Here is a 22,816-nt window from a genome sequence, read left to right on the forward strand (position 1 = left end):
TATGTCGGCTTGACTAAGCAGTGTATACATTGAAAAAGGGTTAAGTAAAAAGAGCAAAAGGTTGTAAGTGCTTAGTTATTGTGAAATGGTGCAGATGTCGTTTTAAGTCTTCAGTAGTCTTTTGCATTAGTCTCGGTCTTAATCCAAATGTCTGCACTGTAGTGAGATCTGTGAACACTCTTTAACTCACAAATCTCCAAGCAATCCAACAAATGCACTCCAAATAGGAATATTGGTATAGCGAAAAGGGGAAATTCTGACTTTGTTTTGCAGCCTAACAAGTGCAAAATGCTGTTAGACATTGCTGTTTTGGTTGTTGTTGTTCTTTGTTCTAAGCTGCCAAACAGCTGCCAAACGCTATGTTGTTGTCCTCCAGACTAAGAGTTAAGTACAAGCTGCAGCATGTGTGGCAATATGCTCTGTGGCCAGTAAATATACAAATAAAAAGAAATGCCAGCAGAATGAGGGCTAAACAAAGTTTGAACAAATTCCAAAGAGTATATTAGAGCTTGTAAAAGCCATGTGACTCAAATGCATAGGTAACATGCATATTTACCAGAAAACAAGACATTTCAAGAGCAGGGTTATTTCCATACAACAACCAATAACAAACCAGAACAAACAAGCATTGTCTCTTCAACAAGTCCACATTCAAACACAAACTAGATATACCTCTGATATTAGGCAGAGTAAATCTTCCCTTCTCTCCCAAAGGGGAGCATTGTGCTTAATGACAGACTGGATAGGGTGGTAATGACACCCTAGTGAGATAATATGCCAGTGGAAGGCCTAAAAAGACCCCCAAAAGATCCAACCTTGATCTCCCCTAAGTAGCCAAATCAAGACTGGGAGGATTTAATTGCCAGTCTGTCTCTTTGGTAGACACGGAGGAGCAGACTGGGAATTTCACGCAAGATGAAGAGAAGAAAGATGGGCACTGGGGGAGGAGGTGTAATGCACAAATAATAAGATGGAATGCAGTGAAAACAGCCCGCCTTTGATACCCTACCTTCCTCTGGCTGTCAACCCTCAGATCCAGCACACACTCTGTCCAGAATTGTCCAGAATGCACACCAGAGTTGATGCACATGCCTGAATCTCAGCAGCAGATGCCCACTCCTTTAATCCTTCAGATAAATCTCCAGCTGGCTCCTAAATGACCAGCGAGTGAACTTTTGTTTTCTTGTGGCGTTAGAAGAGTTGTGAGCTGGTAAAGGGCGGCACTCTCACACGGACATGCACATACATGCACGCAGATCTAGCGGACTGATCTTGATCTCTGCATGTGCACTCACTTATGTCATCCTAGATGGCCTCAATTAGTTTTGGAAATCCCAAAGGACTTCTACTTCTCTTTTTACACCACACTTGTAGTATTTACCCATGCTGAAGCAGCAAAGGTGGACGGGTAAAATCATCTGCCTCGACCTTTCTCCTGATCTAAGTACTCTTAGTCACCAGTTCAAGCTTAATAAGGTTTGTAATTTAGTGGAGAAGCTACATGTCAGGTTTTATGTTTCAACTTGCACCAAGCCATTCAGGGCAGGATTATCAGACTTAATGCAAATATGTGTGAACTGGCCTGAGACTTGTTACATTCCAATGTGAAATTTATCACCATAGCATCGTAAGTGTCAGAAGAATAACATATCATTAAGTTTAAAGTATAACCCAAGCACAAAATTATTTTGAAGTGCAGGCTCCGCTAGTGTGCAGCCTTCTTATGTGGCTACTTCTGCACACTGTTGTGACGGTGAGTGTTTGTGCTGTTTTGAGGTCAACAGTGACAGGCAAATAGTTGTCACAGTTAATGGGAGGGGACAGCCAGAGATGATGACGACAGAGAGGGAACAGCGCTGTGCTGCTCAGCACGGGCAGAAATGAGGCGTCCAGCCTTGCTACAGTGCTCATACTAGGGGTTACAATCAGGGCATAAAACACACACGTGAGAGTACATACATCCCTGTCCAGCTGCTTACTGTATATCAGGTTGCTGGTCTACATGGATTATCTACTATTCTCCAAATTCAAACTTTAGCACTGACCCTGGGCCCACGTCAGTGCCAAGAATCATGTCAGTGCAGTGTAAATCTAAATCCTTAAAGTTGTCATAACATGCTTTTAATGTTTTTTGACTTATGTGCAGTACAATTATAGTGAATTATCACTGTAGCTTAAAAAACAACAACAACAAAAACAAAAAACAAAACAAGATAAATGACTGTAGTATCCCTATGCACAAAGTATTTGGTTTCAGGGTGCTGAGAACGCTCCCTTCTGGAGATTTTTAAAACGCTGGCTTCAGAGAAAGCTGAATATCTTTGTATGGTCATATTCTTCAGGCAGGGCTTACACACACACACACACACACACACACACACACACACACACACACACACACACACACACACACACACACACACACACACACACACACACACACACACACACACACACACACACACACACACACAACAAGATCAAAAGCTTCAGTGAAGACTTTAAAGCAGAGGTTTACAACTGAGCAGCAAGGATCAAGTGTATTTTCCATTTAGCATCTGCTAAGTTCTCCTTATTAATCATTTTGCTTAGTATGAGGGCTTAGTGGAGGGCAGTTTGGTGTTTTGGGCCACCAACTAAGCTAATGTATTTGTTAGTTTCTTTCACAACACTCGGAGGACTGTTTAATGCACACGGATTCACAGAAAGACTGAAGCTAAAGGTTTGTGTTGCTCAAACACTAGAAGTTTATGAGTCTGAACTCTAAATGGTAAGTAAACTCTCTGTGTTGTGTTGATATGTGTGCATTTTAGTACAACTGGAGTCTCTTGAAAAGAATTGGACTGTGCCTGAATTACAAAGAACTGGACTGAATTAGAATATCATTTGTGTGAATTGGGTGTATCTGCTCGCTGGAGGAGCCACTCCTCGTGATTCAGCGTCAGGCTTTCAGTTGTATTGTATGTACTGAGTGAAAGATTACTCTAGAGATACCAGCTATTAAAATTAGAAGGCTTAAAATGAGTATAACGCGGCTAGTTTAAAGGAACATGGTACTAAAAATATTTGCTTCTTGTATTATACTGTACTTGAACTCCCAGTGTGCATGTAAGCGAGTATCGTTTCTTTTTTTTTGCTGATCCTGCGATGGACAGACAACAGATTTGGACTGCTGGCGAGTCACTGAAGCTCACGCAATCCCTTTGGTGTCTATGAATCCATGCTGTTTTTATTTGTGCACAATGAGATCCAGCATTATCCTGCCAAAATAACCATGGAGCTCCTGGGACAAGAAGTTGCTTTGATGTGGCCCTTCGAGCTCCAAAATTCCCCAAAACAGCTCTGCATTGATGGTACCTGCACACATGCAAGTTACCCATGCCGTGTGAAACACCTGCACACAATCAGAGACACTCATAGACTTTGGTGGATGATCCAATTTTATTTCCATATTGTCTGCTTTTTTTTCTTTTTTGGTCTCAGGTTTCTTTTTTTTAATGAATTTTCCTTTTATGAGGCCCCTCCCTTGGCTGACACCTGGCCAGGCTAGTAAAATGATCACAGTTTTTGTCCAGAGGAGATGTCTCTAAATGTTGCTGGCTGTAGGCGATGTCTGATTTAGAGACGGGTGGACTGTTGGAATGCTGTGAGGAGGAACTGGGCCATTGCTTTGTTGTGTGTGTTGAAAGGCAGCAATCCACCACAAAGCCAGCAGCTTAACCTTCTGCAGAAGGAAGGAGCAAATATATGTTCTGTACATCAGCGCACTGCAACCAAAACAGGAGGAAGAGATAAAAACAGATAAAAAGAAAACAAATCTGAGATTGAATGAGGGAGAGAAGAGGACAAGGTGACATTCTCCAGAAAAGGCAGTGCACCAACACATGCACCCCCTCTAACTTTCCTCCTTTTCCCACCTGTCCTTTGCTGTCTGGTGTTCGGCTCCCTGCAGCTCGTTCAAATCTGCTCCCACTTGTTTCTGCCACCCTACCCCCACCCAAACCCACGCTTCTCCCCCGTCCCTTGTTCGAGGTAGTGATCACACACCCAGGTACAACAATAGCCGGTGACTTTATTCCCATGCACCTCCCAAAACCCTTGCCCTCAGGTATGGAATTCTATCACTCAACAATAAACAGGTGGATCAACCCATTTACACTTCGGAGGACTGCAACAAAGGCACCAGATTCTCTGTGAGATTAGACCCTCAGCCTGAAGGGAAGTGTATAAAAGGAGGCATGGTGACTCAAGGAAGGGGGTGTTAGGATTTTAAAAAATATATAAAATTGCATACCTTGAAGTGGACCAACCACTTTGTTGATGCCCTGACGTTTGCTCGTTCATTTCATTGGCTTCTGTGCTCCAAGGAGATGTTCACTGAGCAATGTGCTATCAGCTTAATAGAGCGTGGGATCAAGGTTTATGTGTGTTGTTTAACCACTTTTCATTACAGTCTCGAAGTGCATTGTCTATGTGCATGGAGCACCCTAATACCAGTGTGTCCTCTAACACGACGCTCTTTGTCCGTCTCTGGGCAATGCTCCGCAGCCCAATCTCTTTAAGTGCTGAAAGGTTTCCTCTATAACGCCACTCATCATTGGCGTGACCACAAATTATATTTTCTTTAAATGGGTGCTCATCACCTTTTCTCCGACAAGTACGAGCAGTCATTGAAGTTTGATGGCTTAAGGAAGCTATTTGAGCCTTTTTAACATGAATTTGAAATAGTTTGAAAAAGAAATCGAAATCTGTGAGTTTGAACGCGCACAGAAATGTTCCCCGATGGATGCTGATTCCCCTGGCATAGCTCATTACAGAAGCGGAGAAAACTGAGCTCATTTGTTAGAGTGGAGAACAATGTTTTCCTTTGGTTGTCTTGCACAGAAGCAAAGATTAGCTTTACACTTCTTCACTCACTTCCCTCACCTTTAAGGTTCAAGCATAGTTAGCATATATATTTTTTTATCATAGAAAGTGATGTATTATTCAATAAGCTATGGTTGATCTTGGCTGTAATATATCTCTGGTCTATAGACACCTGAACTGTAACACTCACAAAGAAACCTGCCTTCTCCAGTATCGATGCATGATGAATAAAGAAACACAGAGCATCCATGAATCACACCTCCATGGAGAGATCTTCAACAAAGCACGGCATGGATGAAAGGAGTGCTTGGCTTTTGAAAAGCTATCCAAAGCAGCATGCTAATGAGAGTAATGAGGATATCAGACACTGAACATGCTGCAATATGCTTGTTAAATGTGACAGCTAAATTATACCAGCTTTTTATCCCCTGTGAGGCAAAACGCTCTGAAGAAAATATTCTCCCCATAGTTTCGTCAGATCACATTTGAATATAAGGGTGTTCACTTTTATCATAATCTACAATGAGTAGGAACAGGTGATGACCGGACACACGGGGCCACTGGTCAGCAGCCAAAGGGTTGCTACACGTAATGATGCAGCAGAATCAATCAACAATGTGAAAAAACTTCCCTTTCTCCTTCTACAGTGGATAATACAACTAAATAATTCAAGAATCTGGACTCTGGAAGGTCGAGGGTGCAAGCCTAAGCTGATCATGAGTGACCTCAGATTGTGAAGACGGACCATGTTCGGATTGATCACCACGCGGTGGAAACAGTAGTCATAGTAATAGTAGTAGTCATACATTGACTAGTGTTTAAAATTCTTGTTCTTTCTTTTTTAAATGGCTACAGAGAGAGACGGTGCACAGGGCTGGCCTGCCTATAGAACTTTTAAACAAAAAAAACAAGACACACTTCCCCCTTGTTTTGCTGCACACTGCAGGACAGGGGTGCACAGTCCTGGTCCTCGAGGGCCGCTGACCTGCATGTTTAAGATGTTTCCCTGCATCAACACACCGGATCATCATCATCTTGTCATCGAGGTCTGCACAAGTCTGTAAATGTTACCGTCATTTGTATCGGGGTGTGCTAAAGCAGGGAAATATTTCAAACATGCAGGACAGCGGCATGCGAGGACCCGGACAGCCTACCCCTGCTCTAGGACATATTTGGAGAGAGATTGGGAAAAACTAACTCCTGAACCATTTTATCCCTCGGTGTCCTCATTGCCATAAGCACATCAGAGACAAATTACCAAGCACACCTAAACAAACTTGGTGATCATGTTTCACCAATTAACTTGAAATGAATGTTTAAGGACAGCTGGATGGAGCTGGATACCCGGTTAAAACCAATCCTACTGACTATGCAGCATCATGCAGCTGTAACCACGATACACTTTAGGCAATAAGTTGTCAAATATGTTTTAATTCCCCTTCATAAAACTTCAAAGATGTTTTACAGAGCAAACACCCACCACAGGGTTTTAATATGCTCTTGAGTTTTAAGATATTAACCTCAGCAGACTTGGTGTAATTTTCTTCCTTGTTGCTTTTGGCCCCATTAAGATATTAAATATCATGACATAGACAACAAAATGTGTGATGTCCACATATGTGTACACCAGGTCTTAGGAGGTTAAATAAGTGTATCATGAATAAGAGAATGGTTAAATAACAGTGTATGCTTTGCATAGCGGTCTCACAGTAATATGTGAAATGACCACAACCTCTCAACACTGCATTAACTGGAAGAAGCAAATTACGGAAAGTGACAAACCAGTTCTCCACTGACATTAAGAACTAATGCTCATCCCCATGTCCATCAGGGTGGAGTGTCTTGTTACAGGCCCTAGTGACAATGCCAACCCCTCTGGTCGAAATGCGAATGCATTCAAAGGAGAACAGAGACTGGGTTGTTTTGTCATCATCATTTTCTTAAGATAAGAGTAATTTTGTGACCTCCACACAGCCTCAACATTTTCTTAAAACACAGAAACCCCAAACAGTTTCAATACAAATGCAAAACATTTTCCAGAAATCAGAGAAGAAAGTAAATAAGAAGCTTAGCTGTCCATTTCATTTGTATCCAGTACTGAAAAACTACAATGTCTTAGACTTATTAGATAAAGGCTGATTTATGGTTCCGCGTTACACCAACGCAGAGCCTACGGCGTAGGGTACGCGTCGATTTAACGCAGAACCGTCATTCAGGCTTTATGGAATTTATTTTGTCACTGACGCTTGCTCGCATGGGACACCGTTTAATAGTGTACGGAGCCGCTGCTCTTTTACCCAGAGAGGCTTTGTTCCCTCCCCTGCTACACGTCATTCAGGCAGCCAATCAGCACAGAGCCTCATTATCATAGCCCCGCCCCTCAGAATCCCTCATAGAGAAGGAGGTTAGAAGCGGTAAAAATGAAGACATGGCCCAGAGGTTGAATTTCTGATTTATGTAGAAAAAACAAGCTTTTGATTGTTTTTAAGACATTCAAGGCCTGTTTAAAATATACATTAAATGCCATAATAGGTCACCTTTAAGAATTTTTTTTTTGTCAGTTACTCATTATTTTTAGTCTTCATGGCAACTGCATTTGTGTGCACTGTTCATAGCAAAAGTTGTGTCAGATGCTTCAAAGGTCTGTCTACAGTACATTGCCCTTAACCACTGGCTGACCGCATTTATTCTATTCTATTCTATTCTATTCTATTCTATTCTATTCTATTCTATTCTATTCTATTCTATTCTATTCCATTCTGTCCTGTTGTATTCTAGAGTACAGTGTAAACTGGTGGACAGAGCTGCTTATCCATCCTTTCTGGTCATCATCTGCTTTGTTTCCGTTTCATTTTTTTTCTCAATGGATCCCTGATCCAGCAGCATGCAGAGATGGCATGTTCATTAAGCATAGTCAAAAGCCTTAGGGCTGCATGAAGTAGGCAATAGAGTGAAAGGCTTTACCTTTGCAGACTGGTGCAGGTGACAGAATTTAAAATCACAAAGGCCTTGCATGCAAGTCGATGAGGAAACAAGTATTGACATTAAAAACAGTTAAACAGCAGTAAGTTTGTGCTTTTTCCTAACTAAAACCAAAACTATACTTACTAACTAACTAACTAACTAACTAACTAACTAACTAACTAACTAACTAACTAACTAACTAACTAACTAACTAAAATTTGTGTTGGTCCACTCATGTGGAGTGCATACATGTGTGTGTTTGCAAAAATGCAAGTGTGGAGACTGAGAACCCCTGGAAGGACGGAGTGCTGACTTTACATGATCTTCTGTTTGTCTGATGATTCAAAGAGCGTGCGCCCTCTCGCACCCTGCCTGTCCTCACCTCCACTCTCACATCCCCACAACATCGATGCCGCTGTTCGGTGACTTTGTGATTTTGAGGATCAGAGGGTAAAGAGAGGGCGGGCTGGGAAGAGGACTGGCAGATTTTTCTGAGAAAGCAGCGAGGAAAAGCGAGTTCAGTGCAGCAGCCTAGGTGCTGCTTACTTTTGCTGCTTGGGTTTCATTGTTATTATGATTTATTTTCTAATGAGGAGTACTGCCCTCCCCTCTGCCATACAGACCCCTGATTGAATCTGGCATTCCATTAGAATGTTAAAGAGGCCCAGCTTCATCTGTGAGTCGCTGACTGACAGTGGATATCATCTCTGTAATTGCTCTATATACTGGACCTAGAGCCTGCCAGAGAGAGAGAGAGAGAGAGAGAGAGAGAGAGAGAGAGAGAGAGAGAGAGAGAGAGAGAGAGAGAGAGAGAGGGAGAGAGAGGAGGGAGGAGTGGGGGACTTGCAGAAAGATAAGGAGGGAAGGATTAGGATTTAAAAGTGAGGATTCTGGAAAGAGGGGGAAAATGGATGAGGGGGTTGGCGCACTGAGCTATATCTCTGTATATCTCAATTTGGTATGGTTGGGACCCCATGCGAGAAGCTGGGAATGTATTCTGTTTGATTTCTTTCATTTTTCTTTTTTTTTAAGTACACAAACAGCCCACGACACTTATCAAAGCAGGAACAGCGGCAGTGTTTCGTAACAGTAGCATTGCACATCCAGAGCTGTTACACAAGCAAACTGTGTTGCACAGATTTCTAGTATATTAACGTTGTGGTTCAAGCGACTCGAGCAAGATTCAAAGGCTGTTGTCTCATGCGCTGTAAGGACATAACACCGTCTGACATATTTATGCGACGACCAAGCCACACCATCCTCCGTCCTCTGCTCACTCCCTGTACCCAGAATAATTACTGTTGTTTATGCACTCACTCACTCCAACTCTTTCAAGTCTACATCCCCATTCCCTGCATCACTGAGTCCCCCCCACCCCCTCTTCTCTCTCTCTCTCTCTCTCTCTCTATGTGTCCCTCTCGTTCTCTGCAGTAAATGCTAATTGAAGAAACAGTGTGTTGGAGAAGAGGTGCAAAAAAAAGAACCTAAATCCACATGCCATGCATCTAAAATTAACCACCACCCCTCGATTTCGCTCATGCCCTCTTCTTCTTCGCTTCTCTGTCACAGACCAGCATGAATGCATGCATCGTCAGCCCTGACTATTAATGTTGGAAGATGACCCGTGATGCAATCGTATGCGTGTTTGCAAGAAGGTACGGCATATGACGCCAGCATATGCAGCAGAGGTACGTGTCAGATAGAATTTTCACAGAAAGCTTTTGAATGCTTTGATCCAGCTGTCAAGTATATGTGTGATGGGCCTTCCAAGTCCATGATGGAGGTGCATAAAGCCCATTATGTTACAAAATGATTTTTAAATAGACTATATAAATTTACTAGTTGCATAAATATCTTTGCAGGTTAGTGCGTTAGGGTTTTACTGTTAAACAAAAGAGCTTAATCCAAAGGCAGCCTGTTCAAACCTGCACCATGTGACAGGTTAGTTGTTGCTATACAGCCAGATTTCCTTCACTTGTTTATTTCAGGCCACATAGGAGAAACATTTTTCCAAGTACTCATCGCAGCAAGGAAAAAATATACTTTAACTGTAAGTATTAAGTGAGAAATATTCATATTGTGCTTTGGCAAATGTTGCCAAAGCACAGGCGAAGTCATCCTGGGAGGCAACTGAATTCCTGCAAGATTCATCATCATTGTGAGATTTATCAGGGTCATGAGAAAATCCAGGCACAGCACCACACATCTGTTAGTGTGAGGTGGTTACTAAGGGTGGATTTTAGGCGTGTTTGTACTCAGCAATGACTGTTCTAAAAAAATAGGTACACATGCTCCAAGAACAAAACCAGGACTGGGGAACATTTATTTACTAAAAAAGGAACACATATTAAAAGTGAATATTTTCCTCGTGGAGAAGGTGTTTTCACTCCCCCCCTCCCAACAGGATTCAAAAGGAGCTTGTCACAGCCGAAACCTGCTGGCTCCTCTCTGTTGATGCAATAGGTGGAATTTAGACGAATCAACAGGCAGATGATTATCCAGTTGTCTGCCAAGTAGTTTACAGATGCCACAAGTGTTACACAGTGTTTGTAGCCACAGCAAAGATGTATAACACAAGACAAATCCAGAAAACTAGCACAGCTTCCTTTACTGTAGATAAAAATAATTCTTAGGCATCTGTAGGCAAACCTTTCATTTCTCATTTGGTTTTAACAAGATTTTTTGTCGCAAATATCTTCAGGATAACAAAATGAACACTTCAAGCTTCTTCTTTCTCTCTTTTTTCCGCTGTCATTTTGCACACAGAACCATCACCATGTGTGATTTAAAAAAAATGGTATTACAATCATCGTTCTGAATTCAATGCCAGTGCGGAGCACCTGAACCGATGCACCCTGTACATATGCAAACATACACATATTTACACTTTATTGTCTTTTTGCAGCCTCCAGGTGTCCACTGCCCACTAACGCACCATGAAAACGCTTAATACTCACAAGCCATTTACATGACATTACCGCTTGCACGGCATCTGCAGAGATGTGGTGTATTTTTATGCATTTATGTGTCAAAGCTGAAACGGCACTTTCAGCAGCTATTTACATAGTGCTAATTGTAACGAATATATATTTGCGTGCGTGTGTGAAGCATAGATGTGAGTTGACTGATTGTAATGATCTCCTTTTGTCTACTGTGTGTTGCTCTGGGATTAGTATGGTAATCATAGAGCATGTTGACACACACATTTAGTCAGATTGATGGGTTTGTTTGAGTGGAGAAGGACTTCACAGCTTTACACAGCCACCGACTACATTAGCCACTTGCTGCTAATCTGAGAGTCAATGTATTTCCCCAATGATGTTGTTTCAGTGCACAATGTTTTATTCAAGTCCTTGCTGGTTCTGTTCGTAAAGTGTTGAGATCTATCACTGTTACTTACTCTTACCCAAATACTCCATCCAGATCAATGTAGCTACGTCTGAAGAGTTAGTTTATCACCACCAATTAACCTCCAGGTAATACACCCTCTCTCAACTGGCTTAAACCAAGCAGATGGGAAAAAGTCGGGGCTCCACATTCAATGAATATTTATACATTTCCAAAGAAAACACTCACGCACTGTATAGACGGCTGGCAAATTGAAGGAAGGGCCTGAATGCAGATGTTTTCACCCAGGTGCGCTACATGCTACTTTAAGCATTTAATGTTCATTCATGCTCTGTGATATGAATGAAAACTACTGTGCAAGCCCTGAAGATTAGGAGTATGGATTAAGATAATAAGCATATAGATTAAGAAATAAACATATAAATGTCTGTAAAAGATTGTTATTTGTTGAATCCTATACAAAAAATAGGATTAGTCATACACTCAAAAACACACATTTGATGACTGTGATGGCATTTTCATTAGTGCAATATGTAAGTTAAATAGAGGAGCAAGTGATTTCGAAGAAGGAAAATCCGATCCAAATGAAAATGTCAACTAAAAATTACAAAAAAAATTATCATGAAGGTTGTACTGTTTTCTCGAGAGGATTTATCCTTAACTGTTTTCTCAACAACAGGGTTCATAGGATGGAGCAACACTGAAGTACATAGCTTTTTGTGTTAACTATATTATAATTATCATTTGACTTGCCAAGTTTCTGGTGTTTTTAAAAGCATACTGTGATCTATGTATCAAAAGCTGCAATTGTACTGTACTTGCTTAGGAAAATTGTCGGTTTACTGCAGCTTTTTTTTTTTTTTTTTTTTTTTTTACAGCTGCAGCCTTAAAGGATTTGCTCATGTTTCAGATTAAATTGGGATTTTTGGCCTTTCTCTCTGTGTTCTTTATCTGCACATGCATAGCACGTATTTGCCCACAAAACCAGAGGCGGCGTGGCTAAAAAATCCCAGCTTCATACAGCTGCAGTGATGCCCTGTGCCTGTGCAACTTCCACACTTGCATACATCACTGTGTACATTTGTGAAAGCACTCACGCTGCTGACAGGATGCGTTGGCGCGCTCGCAAGGACAGACAGATGTGACGCTACAGTGACGGCGACAACAAACCATTATGTAGTCTTTCCTGTTTTCGCCTCGCATGCTGCACACCTCCCACGCCCAATCCCTTTCCCTCTCTCATCCCTCTCCGTCCTGCTATCAGAGACTCAGACTGCGGCAGTGCAGGGCAGTGAGATGGAAAATACAGTGATTGTTTCTGTCAAAAACACAGGGGCTCTGTGAAAGGCAGACTCTAAAAGAGAGGAAATGCAAGAGAGGGGTATTCAAAGGATAACAGTACAAGGTGAGAAAAGAGTGGAGGAAATCAGCAGGAGAAGTTTGAGGTCACTGTGCGTCTATAAAGGCACATGAGAGACTCAACAACATAACAGCCCAACTGAGAACTCCTGTTTTAGGTTAGATTTGTCAGTGGGTAGAAAATAAAAAAGGGGTGAAGGAGAAAAAAGTCATAGGGGGAGTGCTGGGTTGTGCCATAAAGAGTTTCACCTTGTTCTGCACCATGCACACACAGCACCCCAGCTGTCATCCACTCTCTCTGTCTTTCTCCACCAGGGCCGGTGGGGACATGCATCATTCATGAGCAGAGACTTTACTTATTTGGCTGCGTCATCTTCTTGCTTAAGTGTCAATAACTTTTTCTGGCTCCAGCTTGCTCACAGTACACTGGATGCATATCACACATTTGATCAAGGGACACTACGTCGGAGAGAAATGTGTACAATGTTAGAACCACAGTAAGGATTTAATACAGAGGACAAGTTAAGTCCATCCACTCATTTTCTATTCCCACGTCATCCCGTTCAAAATCACTGGGGAGCTGGATTCTAGCCCAGCTGACATTGGTCAGGACATTGGTCAATATATATATATATATATATATATATATATATATATATATATATATATATATATATATATATATATATATATATATATATATATATATATATATATATATATATATATATATTTCTCTATAGTTTAAATAAATATATAAATAAGTAACGAGTCATGCTCTTTCCAAAGTAGAACATATCCTTTTGGAAATATAATACTTAAATATTCATTTCATCTGCTGCTAGTGAGCAACCACAGGTAGAGTGTAATATGAAAGGGTAATTATTGAGGCACTGCCGTCTGCTGCCCCCAGCACCCTTTCTGTCCAGCCTGTCCTTTTTCCTGAGTGCATGCTGCATCACAGGCTGCTGCGAGGCTGCCTGCTGTGAAGGTCACTCTCCCTGCAGCTATGGATTACACAGGCGCGCAGAGTCAGGCAGAATACGATACTGCCCTTGAGGGGAGGTCTAAGGCTATGGGCTGACAGAGAAGAGCCCTCTGGAAATGTTGGACCGACCCGGACCAGCAAGTGTGACAACATGAATGCATCTTGTGCAAATTGAAAGATAAAGTATAGTAGAAGGATTAAAGAGCAGGAACTGTGAACAGCTGATAGCAAAAATGACATCTACAGCATCTCATCATACATCCATATCTATGTTCAGTCATCTGTAGTGGAAAGAGATTTATTTCACATCAAACTACTATTACAAATGTTAGTTTTTGCATATACTTAAGGTGAGAAGTATAAAATAATATTATTGAATTAAAAAAAACAGTACCGTGACATTTTAAAACAAAGTCACACCATTTAATATGGCAACAGATCATAAAAGATGAAAGAAAAAAATATATGACTCCTTTTAAGGATTTCACATAGTCCAAAGGTGCCTTGAAAGTCAACATCCATTCTCCTTTGCCATGAGCAGGGTCTTTGACTGTCACAAGAAAAATATTCAAAGAATAAGTCTGTGCTTTCACGCATAAGACAACAGGAACACAGAGGTAGAGCAAGGATCCAACCCTAATTTTGTGTTATTATTATTAAAAAATAAGAGAAACGCATATATTTTCAACAAGCTAAGAATATGAAAATGAGTTTTGGCACACCTGAATGTAAAAAAGCATCATAATTATGATTTATGATCATAAAAGATAAGCCAACAAATGTTATTTCCATCCTTTTCTGCCGGAGGATGGAAAATAATATTTTGGTACATCCTGCAGTCTTGCAGGATCAGGGAGCATTGGCATGATCCATTGACGGCATTAGTGGTTAATAATAACATTCATATTCTTACTATTTATTAAGTTTGTTATTAAAAGTAATCATCATCATCATCATCATCATCATCATCATCATCATCATCATCATCATCATCATCATCATCATCATCATCATCATCATCATCATCATCATCCTTCTACTCTATGAGACCAACTAAAGAACAGCAAGTCAAATCATGTTTTAAATTATTTATACTATTGAATTGAATTGAATTATAGGGTCACATGGGTTCACTGGTGCCTATCTCAGTTGTGAGTGGGTGAAAGGCAGGGGCACGCCCTGTCCATCATTGTACCACACAAACATAAGCAACCAGGCACACTCACACTCATGTCTCGGGTCAATTTTGAGTTTCTGATTAGCCTAACGTGCATGTTTGTGGACTATGTCAAATACAAAGCCAGATGACCCAGAGAAAATCCACACTGGCATGGAAAGAATGTACAAACTCCACATCTGGTAACATTCCTTACCCACCTCTCTGGTGGAGAAGGAAACTGAGCTTGTGTGCAAGGTTGAGAGATACAGTTGAGCTCACCCCAACGCTCTGAAAGGTTCTGGAAGCGGGCTCCTTGAGTGGGGCTGGAACTTGTTCCAGACTGGGGTCGCCCAAGGTGAAAGGTGTTGGGCTGGAGAGTGATTACTTATTGTCCCCCAAGCTGGGAGCCTCTATCTTGGAGTCAGTCTTCCTTATGCCTTGGGTTCAGGGAATGGGATTCATTTCCAGTGGAAATTGGACTCAATCAGGGCTGCCCTCTATCACAGATTCTGTTCATAACTTTTATGGACGGAATATAGGTGAAGGGGTCTGTGATGGAAAATTCAGCCTGGGCCACTTGATTAAACCAAAAATGTTGAGAGCAGCAACAAATAGCCTTGGCCCAGCTAAGTGTACAGACTTGTAGTCTGCCCCAAAAAGATTAACACTGACAACAATGACCTTAAAGATGTTTTTGTCTACTCTAATCGTAATAATGAATCATCCTTTGTGCCTTAAAGTCAGTACGTTTCTTTTGTTTCATTGTCATTCTGCATCGAGACACCTTGTGTATGTTTTGACCCTTTTGCAACTGTTTAAATAAATCTACTGAAATCTAGATCATTACTTGAGTCTTATTCTTTGTAACTTAAACACTCAGTTTCAGTCCAGTTATTTACCTAGTTGGAAAGAACATATTAAAGAGTATTAATTGTTTTTTCCACAACAGGGTCCGGTTTGGTTGTCTCATGATTTTTATTTCTGCTTTTTGCAGATGATGTGGACCTCCTGAAATCTTCAAGACCTTCAAGACCTCAGTTTGCAGATTCCGTACCAATTTGTTGTGGTGAAGGTAGCTGAGCCAGAGGGTCAGGGCCGCCGCAAGGGGTGTGCGAACCGTGCGACCGCACGAGGCCTCGCGTGCCCCAAGGGGCCTCGCGCTATGGGCCGTTTTTTTTTTTTTTTTTTTTTTTTCAAAATGTATTTATTTTTTTTTCCTTTTTTCCCTTATAAATATCAACAGTCACCTTCCATTACAGACCTAAATGTGTATAGTCTGTGCATATCAATAAATATATGTGCAATGATGCGCGTGTCTGTTGTTCAATACAACTGATCAGACCAAGCGCAGACACAAGCTGCTCTGATCCAGACGGTTTGAGTGTGGAACAAACTGTCACACAATGTCGAGAGAACGAGACAGATTCAGGAAATTTCCATCAGGGGATGAAAAAAGAAAAAAACAAAAGAAAATGGAAGAGTTTAATGCCTCTCTGAAAGGCTCGTTTGATAAATTTGTTACAAAAATCACCGATCCGACCGGGTCTCAAGCAGCCGCGAGGCCCCGCGTTGAGGCAAGCCGAGATGATGATGAGGCAGGGGAAGGTATGCAGTATTTTGCTAATTGAAGAGTTAAAATTGCGCATATAGACACCGGATCCGCCCTGAAAAACCCAAAAATTTCGCTGCGAAGGGGCCCCCCCAGCCATTTCGCACAGGGCCTCGCAAATCTCCCAGACGGCTCTGCAGAGGGTAATCTGGTTTGGGCACTGTCGTTATGATAACTCCCTGGGAGGTGTTTCGGGCATGTCCATCTGAGAGGAGACCCAAGATTCACCAGAGAGATAGAATCTCTAGCCTAGCTAATGAATAACTAAATATACACTACAGAGACACACCAGCCTTTAGCAACATGACAATAACAGCGCTGAATGGCACATAAGAGTACCAGGCACCATATTGTCTTTCATTCCTACGGTCTTCATCATGAGATGACAGAAAACCTTGAAAAAAATCATCATCATGGTGTTTTCTTATCTGAATTCAAAAGTGTCTGATCACACTTTACCCAGTAAAATTCTGCGTTGATGTTCGTTCCTTTTGAGCAAGACAGGGACCATTTGACATCTTCTCTTACTGAAGCCATGATACTGTTTGAAGGTCAGAAAAGACATGAAAATATGGCCACACACACACACACACACACACACACACACACACACACACACACACACACACACACACACACACACACACACACACACACACACACACACACACACACACACACACTCTTGGCAGATTGTGTTGTCCTTTGCTGGCTTGGCTCTCCCTGCTGTGACCTTAATTTGTTCTGTCTTGAGTATGAATTCCCACTGGGCAGCTGATGCACCTCAAGGGAAAACGCTGACAGCATGTGAACAGTCAAACACACTGGTCTGAGCATATGTGGAAGAAAAACAGAACTATACCTTGAAGAAAAAGTAGGAGTAGATGAAGTAGGAAAACCAGCATCTCCATCCATCCATTTTCTAAACCCACTTGAAAGGCGGGCTAAACCCTAGACAGGTAGACGGTTCATCGTGGTAACATTGTGTTCAGTACCATGCAAAGGTTTGTTCCTTCCCTAAATATCTGTTCCTCAAAAGGGGGTAAAAGATTACTTGATTTCCAAAAGGCATTATTTCAATGGTGACTAATTTCTAATTTAGGCACTGGTGTGCCGAAAGTGTTGGCTAAGTCGCTTGCAGTATGAGGGAAGCTCCGTGTTTCTTCTATAGCATTCTCATAGGCCGTTCTCTCCCAAACCCAGTCTCATGGCAAAACTTGAAAATGTGTTCATACTAACAGATATCAAAATGTAGAGATTTAAGAATAGAGTGCCAATATCAAATGTTATCAAGTACAAAGGCATGTACTCTTACATGACATTTAACAACTGACAAAAGCTACTTTTAGAGGTCAGTGTTTGTTGCGCTCAAAGTTAAGCAAAGAACCATGTCAGCTCCATCCAAACTGCTGATATTTTCTAGTAACTTTATTTAAAAAAGTTAATTTAAGATTTCATCTTCTGTTTCCTTGCTCTTTGGTTGCTGTTTCATCTCTGTGTTGTAAATTAAAAATAACTGAACTTTGTGCATTAAAAATGACCTTGGGTAGGAAAACCATCATAGTTTGCATTAAAACAGAGAGTTTGATGAAAGGCAAACACTCCCACTCACTCAAAAAATCAAACAGAACATGTTTCACATGAAAAAAATGAATAACAATTAAGCATATTACTTTGAAAGTCCCACATAAAAATTTGAAATTTGTGCCAAAGTGCAAGAGCTAAAAGTTTTTTTTTTGTTTCATCTCTATTTCTTCTTTGCATTGTGAGAACATGACTTCAGTTTGACAACAATATTTCTGTTATCTGGCATTTCTTAAATGGATTTAAAACATGGGAAAAAAGGCTACCTGAAAACATCTGTTGCCTTCTTCTGTTTCGTCAGCATCAATCATGTTCATGTTCGGAGTGTGGGTTTGCTGGTTGGTGTTTTGAACAAGAGTTAAACTGTTCATACTGCTTTGAAATGTATTTTTACTTGCTGAGATTTCACTGACTTTTATGTATCCATGGATATCCAAACGTTTTTTGTTTTGTTTTGAATACTAAATTAATGAAAAAGAAAAGTCACATGCAAATACTGAAAAAAAGAAATACAAATGAACAAAAGAAAATTCCAGAAAACAAATTAACTTGCTGATTGTTTGCAATTTATTAAATATATATATAACAGAAATGTTGACCAGGATTCCCCAAACCTTTGCATGACAAGTCACTGTGTGGCCTTGCATGTGAATGTGTGACTTTCAGGTGCGAGTTCAGATGAATACAGGAGTTGGGAAGGGGGAGAACCCGAGGCTGATAGCAGTAGACGCAGGGACACCAATAAAAGCAAAGGAACACAAGCTGTCTCCCAGCAGGCTAATCCTCTAATGAAGATTTGTGGCACTGGCTGGCTGGTGATTATTGGCCCGCTCCGGCACAAAAACCATCTTCAGTGCAACAGTAAATACAATCTCTCACATTTATACAAGCCATTACAGGCGAAATGAGAAAATTTAGGATGGAGACAGAAACATTGCTGCATGGGTGTATATGGGCTGGAAAATGTTGCTCTCTGACATGCTGTGAAACTCCTGACGCTATTAAAAAGCAAAACCATTACAAGCCCAGACATTAACCAGCATTATTCAGATGTGAAGAATGCAATGTGAAGTCGCTTATGTTTACGCTGTTATCCCTGTCTCATTGGGCCAACTGGAACATCCTGACTATGCTAATTTTATGGAAATGGTTTGTTTCCAGCCCTCTCCTCTGCCTCGCTTTTGTTACATTTTATCGGTACTCCTTTGAATCACATTAACAGCCTCTATCTGAGTTCCAGAGTTCCAGCAGGGAGCTGTGCTGAAATTATTTGGAAGCGTTTATCCATTCGTACATCCAATGACAGCAGCCACCACAACATTAGATGACAGTTGGAAAATACTTGAATAAAATAAGATCAAATGGACTGTAAATAAAATAGTGGACCTCACTTCCACGTATAGTATTTAGCAATCGTCAGATACTCATGAAAAGGGTGCCTTTTTTTATACAATCACAAAGATAAGACATAAAATTGGCATTTTGTACCGTTCAACATTTACATTAAAAAAAAAAAGCTATAAAAGTCAAGTGTACCAAATGGCAAGATTAAATCACAAGTTATAAACATAAACGAGTGACCTCAGGTACCTTGTTACCCCTTTGTCCCTTACAGCCTTGTAATCCACGTCCGTGCCACCTCATCCTCCCAGGCCTCTCCTTCTCCTCCCCCTGCTCCCCCCAGGCAGGGGCAGGGAGCTGTGGTGCAGGTCCTGGCAGAGCTCCTTCTGTTCCCTCCCTCTCCCTCTTGCTAACTGACGGGTAGGGAAGCTTGTTAAGAGGGGAGCTTGTTTGGAGACAGGTGTGCATACCAGACGCCTGTGTTAAGCCCAGTGCCACACGGATCCCATAACTACTAGCAACCGAAGCTTCCAAAACTCATCCAAGACTGAAGTAAACCTATTCAGAGATCCTTTCTGCAAGCTGTAGCAACAGTAGTTTTCAACGGGCGAAGTGCCAAGGAGAACAAGTTCGAGCTCCACTTACTGCCACCTTTTTTATCACCAGACCTCTCAGCATCCAATCAGGCATTACACACACCATTAAAACACATTGGAAGAGAATTAGTTGACGCAGGGAAGGTGTTAGAGGTTGAGATTTAAGCTATTTTGAGCTTTTCATGTAACATTAAGGATTAAAAGCTAGCTCAAGGCTTTTTGGAAGCAAAAGCTTGTACTATTCAGTCAGTCTGTGTACTGAAGAGTAAAAAGCAAAAGGAAGCGTTGCTTGGGTTGATGAGGTCACATTGTGGGGAGATGTCCTTGGGGCGATGACTAAAGATAAAACAGTGTGGAAGGATGAAATTCCCAATAGTGTGTCACATATGCAACTCACATTTCCTCTTTGCATGAGTCAGATGATGCAAAGAAACCACAACACAATGCATGCTGTCAGGAGAAAGCATTGATTTATCATTGTCGCCTTGCTGAAACTAAAATAATGCCACCCAACTTCATCGGCAGTCTTCATAATTTCATTGTTTCCTCATTTCTCCTCTCTCCATCTTCCTTACGTTTTGCACCTATGTTATTCACCTAATCATGTTTCTCATTTGCTCATTGCTTCATAAACTTCTTTCACCTCCTCTTTTAGCCCCTTGTTCGTTAGCCATGCCTCTATGAATTGACCTTGCCACAACTCAAGGAGAATTGATTTCTCTTTCAGGCTTTGTGTGAAACTCTATCTCAACAACACTCAGAGGAATTTCCTCTTCACTTCCCGAGAGCAGGATTGAGCTAGTTCTTTTTCATGAGGACACTTTTCACTCCATTTTACCCATCTGCCTTCTTCTTCCTGGTCTCCCCCCTGCTTTTTCTCCTCTTCTCTTTTGAGTCCCCAGAAATAGAGCAGACATGATTAATGCAACATCTATCGCAGCCAAACGTTAGCTTTGCTCAGTCTTTTTATACTTGACTGCTGTTTGGGAGAGTGTCAGTCATGCATCTTTTAATACTGTAACCGAATTGTCACTTTAATTTATCCATAAACCAGTCTGACTTTTATTCCTGAGAGTTGCCAAACACGGCTACGACATCGGTCTGCATTGACTGCTGAAAAAGTGAACATTTCTTATCTGCATCGCTCAAAAGTCACCAAGGACATGAGACAAGTTGTCAGAATATATACAGTAAACTTTCCACTAAATATTTGCTCTGTCATTTATTATCATTATCCGTACAAATATTATTCAAAATGAAAAATGCAGTTGATTTAAATTATTTGAAAACAAGCCGACCGGTATGTGTCCTTGAAAGCTGTTCTTCTTACGTTAATACAGTGCACTCGTGTTAAATTATCTGAATTAAAGAATCTAGTAAAAGTTTTGGGAAGGCTTCCAGAAAGTACCTGACGTCTACATGACAATGACAACAGCGCCACTTTGAAAACCACACTGAGCTGCAGTGGAGAAAAAAAAATCTGTTTCTCTTTCCACTTTGTGATCAGACAGACTGTTGAAGCATACAGAACATTTTCCAGGCTTCAACTCCCAGGTGTCGTGTAGCCCCAGGATTTCCAGTCAGTAGTAACCCAGGCTGCCTTAGTGAATTCACTAATGTGATACCATAATCACACACAGGTGTTCCTGTGCTTCACAGAGCAGCAACAGTGAGATGCTTCTGGTGGTGGCAGGTGCCTTCTCCGTTGTTTTGTATAAACAGTTCACTTGCAGATACCACAAAACCACACCACATTTATCTTTGTGAGTAATAAACCAAAAGTGAAAGATGTTATCAATGTTTTCTCTTATTAAACCAATGAATGCTGTTGTATCAATCTGGTTCTGCTTTTAATACATGGTCTTTTATAGAGGACACTGCAGTGAGGGCGATGGAGCTGTGAGAGTCACAAGAGCAGATACCTCCACCTCCCTCTGCTCTGCAGTGTTAAACACACCGATGGGCTACACACACACACACACACACACACAGATGCACTCACAGACACAATGGGTTGCCTTCTCACCAGTCCAATAACCGGCCTATTCATTAGAGTCTCTTACAGACAGTATTGACAGCAAGCTGACACATAGTCACTCCAGCATAAACAAATGGTGCAACAGTGAAGAGCGAGGGAGGGAAGAGGTGGAGAGGAAAAGACCTGTTATACGGGCTTTTTGACTCAGGATGGACCTCCACAAACCATGAGGGACCCAAAGAAATGGGAAGGAAGAATGTCAGCCACTAGTGCTGCTTCTAACGCACACACAAACCCACATTTTCGCTCTCGCACACGCGTTGTGTAGTCTCCCTTCAGAATAGTGTCACATTAATCTTCCGCTGTAGGTCACACCTAAGATATGTGGCCTATTCTAATTACAATCATGGGAATAAGTCTTTTTATTCTGAGCCTTGCCACAGAGAGGAGCTATTGAGGGGTGAGCTGGGTCAAGTGCAGCGAGCAACTCATCACACAGCACCGTGTCACAGCTACAGTCCGTCATGCCAGGGGAAAATCGGGGTAATCTGTGAAAATGCATGGAGAAATGTAGAGCTAGGAGTGTGCGGACCTGAGGCACAAATACACCAAAGACTCAAAAAAAAAAACGGGTTACGTAAAACACAACATTTAACAAAATGCAACATTAAAAAGATACATATAGACTTTGCAATGCTGTCTTTCCTCAAATAATTGTTTGATATTTGCTTCATTCTTATTCTGCAGCATTCTAAAGCTGCACAAAAGTCTTACAATAATGTCCCAACCATACAAAAACTCTGAAAGGACAAACTATGAGATATGTAGCTCATTAAGGAGTTTTCATTACTATGTCACATAAAGAAAGAGAACAGTGCAGTTACGGGGAAACTGCTGACTTGCTCGATAACGTGTCCTCTGTTGTCTTTTTAAGTCAACCTCTGGAGCCAGGTGAGTGGTGAGACTGTTAGAGGAAGGGGGAGGTGGGACAGCAAGGTGAATGGAATGAGCAATAGCCATGCAG

At 41.4% G+C, this 22,816-nt stretch overlaps 1 protein-coding gene across 3 annotated transcripts in view; it reads right to left on the reverse strand.

Annotated features, from left to right (window-relative positions):
- The window catches only part of znf385a (zinc finger protein 385A), a 70,948-nt gene that overhangs the window by 38,272 nt on the left and 9,860 nt on the right, over positions 1-22,816 (reverse strand). Inside the window, exon 1 of one of the 3 annotated variants that reach the window (XM_061736172.1) lies at positions 19,468-19,630. The exons of the other annotated variants lie outside the window; for them this stretch is intronic. The gene's annotated coding sequence lies outside the window, so the exon portion shown is untranslated. Of the gene's footprint in view, positions 1-19,467; positions 19,631-22,816 lie in introns of those variants that run through there. 3 annotated transcript variants of the gene reach the window in all.

This window comes from Cololabis saira, chromosome 12 (assembly GCF_033807715.1).
Source record: "Cololabis saira isolate AMF1-May2022 chromosome 12, fColSai1.1, whole genome shotgun sequence".
In the NCBI taxonomy this organism is placed as follows: Eukaryota; Metazoa; Chordata; class Actinopteri; order Beloniformes; family Belonidae; genus Cololabis; species Cololabis saira.